Here is a 7,538-nt window from a genome sequence, read left to right as displayed (position 1 = left end):
TTTCCTGGTCTGCATTCAGAAGAGAACACACAGAAAATTCACTTTGAAACATTTTCTTAAAAGTGCATGATCAATCCCTAGGGAGAAATTCACAGCCCGGAGAGAACCTTGTGCTGGGGTTTGATAGTGACAGATAGCAATGGAATACGGTACTCAGTGCTCCGAACTAAGAGACCATTATGTGTGCAACTCACAGTGAGACCATGGCAGAATAAAGCTTCCCCCAGCCCCACCCAGAAGTGTGGCTGCCTTTGTAATTTTAATTGGTCTGTGTTTGTGGAGTGGGGCCTCTATTTACTTATGGCTTGGGGCTTGTGTTTACCAAGCCTGGTGGAGGCCAAGTGTCATATCACTGAAGCTTAGTTCCTGCAAGCTCTCCTGCTATATCTTGAGGCACTTTTCTTTTCAGTATCTGTGCCTGTCTAATTCACGAGCTTCTGTGAAACAAGCACAGGAGGGTACAAGGCCTACAGGGAGGAATTACACCTAATTACTCAAATAATTGCTAGGCTGTTGCCTTCTTAGTCACTGAAAATAATTTCCAGGTCCCTGGCTTTTATAGATAGTCTTCTAGAGGCAGGAGGACACAGCCCCCTTTTTAACTCAGCCCATTCACTCACAAAATCAGAACACTCGAGCCTGCAAAATTAATAAGCACCACTTCCATTACATATATTTTAGGTTGTTGTTGCCGTGGCGATAAAGTCAGGGACATTGAATCTCCTCTGTTGAGCCATTGTTATCATCCCTGGCCATCTGCTGCAGAGGAGTGATATTCCATCTCATTTGCATGATGACTGATATATGGGAGGTTTGGAAGGACATATGCCACAGCAATCATGTGATGAAAATTAAAGTGAAAGTTTTGGGCCCAGAGCCGAAAAAAATCTGTGTATGCGCATGAGGCTGTTGATGTGCAAATGTGAATCATATTGAGAAGGTTTGAATAGGGAGGTGTGACGTAAAGAGGGGACACAAACGCAGGTGCTTATCTCTAGGCAGTCAAAGGCGCTGGATGTCATATCATGGGAACTACCTTTCAAAGACACAGCTTTAGTGCACAGTTCAGCACACAAGGGAGGAGAAACATATAAGTTTTGGAAACAAAAATAAAGTAAGTTTAACAACTTTTTCACACTATGATCCCATTGATGTTTAAGCAACTTGTACTGTTAGTAACTTTCTGTCTTTTTTTTTTTGTTGTTTGTGCTCTAAGCTTGTGAAAAGCAAAAAATCCTGTCCATTTATTGATATTAAAATCTTGAGAGATTTGTGTTAAGAAGTTTGAGGGGTTTTAATCCATGTTTAAAACGCTTTCTGCAAACTTTTCTTTCTTTTTTTTTTCTTTTTTAATGACACTAATGCTGTTTCTTCCACAATGTATGCTTGGTCATTATCTTAAATGCTATTTTGGGCCTCAATTAAAAAATAGCTACTTGTAACTGCTTTGAGACAGCTTTCTGAATAAAATGTCATGGTGTAATTGCATTTATACTGCCTCAGTAAAGCCTTTGTTCATATACATTTTACAATTGTGCAAATTTGCAGCTCTAGCTATTTGATTTGAGGAAATGATCACAAGGACTCTTTTTCTCTCATTTTGAAAAGTTACTGAACTTAAATACTGGCTTTTTAAAAAAGAGAGATAAAAAATGAGGTGGGAGAGGGAGAGTGGGACCAGTGTGTTTGTAGGAACTGTTCGATAGATGCAGGTTCATTTGTAGTTCTGTATTACAGACCAGAAAGCTTTCTCAGGATGTTTTAGAGCCCTTTAAAATCATGTGTAATGCTTTTGAAATGAAAATTGTTGATCAATATGCTTATTAACTTTACTCAAAGGGGAAAAGAATCTTTCAAAGCATGGCACTTCTCTCCTTTAAATTATTTGGGATTCAGAGAGTGAATTGAGAGCTTCTGATTAAAAAAGCGAATACTGTACTTCAGAATGAATGTATGTGTCAGGAAAATCTTTAGAAAGTTAAATGACAGTAATATCATGTAAGGTTGAAGAATGAAATAGACCTTCTGGGACAACGTTTTGCAGGAGGATAATTTTTATGAAATAGCATTTGATGCTAGAGAAAGTCTGTTTAATACTCTGATCAGCAATAGCTCTCTCTCTCTCTGACTTTCTTTTGTCTTTAACAAAGCACTTAGTTCAGATGTTTGTCTTCCTTCATATGTAAATAGCAAGGCAATTTTGTGCAAGGTGCTGTGAATTTTTCATTTAAGAGATTATAAAAGCACAAATCCCAGATTTTATCCCTAAACTGTAAAACTGTATGGGGTGAACTTTGTTAGTTAAGGATCTTTGTGGGATTCAAAACGACCATTTACTACCTCTTTTGTCAATTAAATTAGTTAAGTTAATTGCGTAGATGTGTCCTCTTTGGTTTGGCTGCGCAGTGGTTTTGTAATTTTTAAAGAAAATTACAGCATTTGTGATGAAAGTTTTTCTGAGACAATAATATATTTCTGCTCTAAGGTGACTAACTAATAATACAGTTTTGGAATCAGGAATTTCTAAAAATAGGCTTTGCCTCTTAACTTCCCAGTTTGGAAAATTTTATTGTTACTTGTAAATATCATCTTTGTGTTATAGTACTTTCATGCCTGCAGGCTGAGATTACCAGTCTTCCTTTTTTCCCTCCTCATTCTAAATATTCAATTACTCAATGGTAATTATTATTATGTGGCCTTCTTGGCTTACTGCATTATTAGATTAATATAGATTTCTTGTGCCAAATTAGCGGAAATCACTGTTATATACAACAACGGATCACTTTTTTTTTAAGTTTTATTTACTTTGTTGAATAACAGGAAGACTTTGATATCATGATGTTTCATTCTTAAGACTTTTAGTATAATATATCTTTGAAAGCTGAGCGGGAGAGGGTGCCTTTTTGTTTTGCTTTTTCTCTTGTAGGTTTCTAATAGAAATTTTGGCTAAATTATAACTTAAATTTTTTCAGAGATCTATGAATAGGGATCTTTGTGAACGAAATTGCAGTTCAAGCCCCCTGATCTCTGATTCTCGTGACAGAGGCGTTTAGCAGAAGTGAGAAAACTGAAAACGAAAGAAGAGGAGCTGTCCAGGGTACTGCAGCTGACTAGTATTTCCTGCTACTGCATCGAAAAACATCTTTACTGAAGTGTTTACAAAATTGCCACCATTTGTTACTTTTTATTTTCCCACTCAGAAATAGAAAAAAAACACCCACCTTACAGTGAAGTCAACTATAAAAATGATGCACATGAAAAACTTAACTCAGGAGCACGTCATCTTTCTGTGAATAGCAAATACACCCTCACATCACAGTAACTTTCGAAAATTGCTTAGTAAGATTAAATTTTTATGCAAAGTTTTTTGTCAAAGTTACAGACAATAAACTTTACCAGTCTAAATTAATCTATGAGTACAACACAAATGGTTTCTATGGTAGTGCTGTAATGTAAACAAAACAAAGGAAAAAAAAAATGCAGATCCCAATCTTGCATTACTTGATTGCTTTTGAAATGAATTCTTGTCCTTATGTGACCTGAAATGTGTGGTTATAAAGCTATAGAAATCCAAACGATCATATTTGTTTGATATGAAATGAAAAAAAATAGTTAAATTGAAAGTTTAACATCATGAAATTCAAAATCCCAAGCGGTATATAAACATTAAAAGAAACTTTGGACTGCTAATCCTAGGAAATGAGTTTTATGGATTGAATTCAACAAGGCTTCAGAAATGGTTCCATCTGCTGCCTAGCAGCTGGTGAAAGGATAAATTTAATTCATTAATTCATTTGGAAAAAAGGATCCAAATAGTAAAGAGTTCATTGCTCATAATGCACGTAGGTGAAAATCAAAACTGAAATTAGGTCCAGTTGATCATCTTTGATAGTGAGAAAGATTTTCTTTGTAATTGTTATAATTATCTTGATCAGTCAGTTGACAGTATATTGACTGTTAACAGTTAATGGGTATTTTTATGTCTTAAAATGTTGAGAATAGTTCTCAACTCTCTCATCTTCCAGAAGGAATATCCCTACTTGGACAGTTACAGATTTTGTATGTTTTAAAAGTTAGGTTGTTTCAGTGAAATAATATTGGTGTCTTTCTATGAATATTTGCAGATTGTCTCTTATTAAGTCAATTTAAGAATCCAAAATAAGGTACCACTGAAATTGGAAAATAGACTTATACGTAGTTAAATCACTGTAATAGTCCAAACCCAGAACATCAAATGCAGAGTTTATTACTTTACTTTTTTATTAGAGTCACAAGTTTTCTATTAAAGTCACAAGCCTAATCTTTTTTTTCTTGTCTTCACCCATCTGAGTTTCATATTAAGTGCTACAAACATAGAGTATGAGTGAAAAATTTAAGTTAACAACTGAGAAAGGGTGATGTTTAAAAATTCAGCATTTTAAAGGTAAAATTAATTGGACAAATGTTTAAATAATAAATTGACATTCAAGTTCTTGTTATAAAGTTTTCCAAATTACCACAATCTCCAGATAAAGATTTTTTAAAGTGGTTGCCTCTAATTTAATCTAAATCTCAAGCAATGAGTGCCAAGTTAGCTAAGGCTTTCAAACAGTAAGATGGTCAAGTGGAAAAATCTCTTATACCAGGCACACAGGTGAACCTGTGCCTCATTACATGCTGAGGAATACAGAGAACTGATGAACCTGTTATCCTGAAACCAGCTAAATATCTTCCAATGCCTATTTTCAATGTTTCGGCTTGAGATGGTGATTTCATGAATGATATTTGGCTTTTCCCATTTCCTCTGTAGCCCATAGCTCACTGTGGTGGGTTTGTTGGATTTACTATAAAGGTTCTGTTCGCACCCTGTGGGTTGGGTTAAGAATTAGGATTTATGCATTTACTTCTACTGTTGCTTTGTTTATACAGCTTTGGTTTAGTTTTGATCCCTTTTTTTTTGCCTTTGAGGCTCTTCCACAGTGTCAGCTGCTGACTGATAGTAGGAGAACGGCCTCGTGGTGTGAATGAAAGGGACCTAGCGGTTGGTAAACAGAGATAAGGAATAAATAGAGCACAGGCAAAAGGAGATAGTTCTGTGGGAGCCCAGATTGCCGCCAGTCTGTTCAAGTGAGATGCAGTGCCTGTCCTTTTCCCAGATTAAATTAGTGTGCGAAATCTCCAGTGACCTCCTCCCCTTCTCCCCATACTCTTTAGCCAAGCTGAACAGCCTCTGCTGTAAAGTATTCATTTTATCCAGGGACAAGTTGGACAATAGAACTCTCCCTGTTACTTATGGACAGCTGTCGTGATTCATGGGGCTTTTCAGCATTTCATTTTTCATAAGAGTTAAAAGGGTTTTACCTTGTAACTGAAGAGAGGTTAGAAATGCAAAGATGCCAGCCCTGAGGTTGCCTGTAGTAAGGAAGTTAATAAATAAATATCACACACACACACAAACACATCCCCTCCCCAATGTGCGAAAGGCTGTGGGTTTTTGTTAGTGCTGCTCTTCTTATTTAAAGGGGTTTAATTGTGATAACATGATTACACTGAAGCATGAACTGCATGGAGAAATTAACAAGCAGAGACACAGCGATATGGAGGGCCCCCAAGGTTCCCTAAATTAAAGGTGACCAATGCAAACCTAGTGAGTGCCCTTTTCCCTTCTTTGCCCTTGCTTTTGCCTACAACTCCTATCAGTTTATTACCTGCAAATAACTCCCAGGAAAGAGTAAACACTCATGAGATACCTCTGTGGTCCCGTATTTTTTTTTTTTTTTTTTTGTGATTTACTGCAAATATATTCAGCATTTTGACTGATTAAATAGACCTTCGGCAACCTTGAGGGTCACTGTGTAGAGTATGTACATAGAAAATGCATCAGCCCATTGTACCCTGGCAGCTAATGAGATTGGTCGTTAAGTAAATGACACAAAGCCTACAAAAAAAGCTTAGCAGCTCACTAGAGTATCACAGAGTGTCCCTGCACACCACACAACGACACAAACAGTGGACTAACCTAGCCCACCCCTGCTTTATTCTACATCACTGCTTCCCTGATGTCAGCGTGAGAGGCAGAACAAAGGCTAAAAGGCACACGGTAAGTCAGTCTGACAATTATGCCCTAGGGAGAAAGTAGAGCAAATCTTAGCCTAACCATGGGGTTGAAAGTCCGTTTCTAGACAAGTAGGTCATAATGAAGGGATTTTTTTTCCCCCCCTGTCACTTCATGAAGGGGAGAAAAAATGTCTCTGGAATCATGGTTGGGTTTGTTTCTTGTTTGTTTGTTTCCTTTTCTTTCTGTCTGATTTGTCAGTTTACAAAAGTTTCTGGGATTCCGAAAGTAATGTGAAATAGTATGTTTTGTGAACTGGATATTTCAATTATAATCTAATGAATTAAATATTACTTGGAGGAACTGCCACACAGTAATCATTGCCTGGGATGTACATTGCATCTGATGAACTTTACAGATAGAAAGTTTCTTTTTACTTCTCTGTAAAAATCTGCTGAAGATGTGTTACATATATATATATATGAATGCAAATTTCAATCCACTAGACAGCTACTTACACTCCTAAATCCCTGGTACAGTTTTTACAAGTATGCAGATGTAAATGAAGTTGCTACTATAATTTTGGAATTTTAGAAAAGATTTTTACATGATGTCTTTCTCTATGTTGTTTTTTACATGAGCTGAAATTAGAGCTGAAGATTCCTGTTTAACAGTTGCACAGTCATTACTTATTTTCCTTGCACAACAGCAAAATATTCAGCTGATATCTTATAATAGCAGGTGCCTGCCTGTGTAACCAATGATAAAATCTTTTCTGGTAGTGTTTCAGTGTAGTACCTCAGGACCCTTTATTTTGCTGAAAAATGGCAACAGGAAGTTGCCGGAAAGTCTTGTTTGCATTACTAAAATGTTTCTGTCTGCTTTGCACTTTGGAGGCTCAGGGGATGTTAGCTTCAAAACAACATGATCTTATTGCAAGATGCCTGTGTGTATTAAGTAATGCTTCTTCTCTCTTCCCTACAAAACCACTGCAAACCATGTGTTTTAAGAAGTATTTATCAAATACAGACAGTTAAAGAAGTGGCGTTTAGATACCAGTCTGCATTACAATTGATCTTTTGTTGGGTTTTAGGGGTTTAGTTCTTTGTTTTGCTTGTTTTGGTTTTATTGTTTTTGGTTTTTTTTTTAATTGTTTTGCTTTTCTTTGCTTTGCTTTGGGGGACTTATATAATTTAGGAAAAAAGCTTGTCAATATACGTGTATTTAGACATATCAGGATAACCTGCTCACTTAATTAAAACTCTTCACAGGTCACAGAAGTCAGTTCGTTATGATATGTCGCTTACCCAGGAACATCCTTTTTACTGCATGGGCAATAGAATTATCACCATAGCTTACAGACACTAAGATAAGGTGTGAGATTATAACAGAAACATTTGATGATACCTTGTAAAGGGGAATGAGCATATGAATATATACAATTACATGCGTGCATACTTATTAAAAAAGTTCACATATGCAAAAAATTATATTCACCTATATA

The 7,538-nt window shown here is 36.3% G+C and overlaps 1 protein-coding gene across 1 annotated transcript in view; it reads left to right on the top strand.

Moving 5' to 3' along the window:
* Window positions 1-1,037: 1,037 nt before the first annotated feature.
* Window positions 1,038-7,538, top strand: part of ST18 (ST18 C2H2C-type zinc finger transcription factor) — a 100,618-nt gene continuing 94,117 nt past the window's right edge. Inside the window, exon 1 of the mRNA XM_058023327.1 lies at window positions 1,038-1,114. The gene's annotated coding sequence lies outside the window, so the exon portion shown is untranslated. The remainder of the gene's footprint in view (window positions 1,115-7,538) is intronic.

Source organism: Melospiza georgiana, chromosome 1 (genome assembly GCF_028018845.1).
Source record: "Melospiza georgiana isolate bMelGeo1 chromosome 1, bMelGeo1.pri, whole genome shotgun sequence".
NCBI lineage: Eukaryota > Metazoa > Chordata > Aves > Passeriformes > Passerellidae > Melospiza > Melospiza georgiana.
Note: the sequence above shows the minus strand (reverse complement) of the source record. Positions and strands in the feature narration are given on the sequence as shown.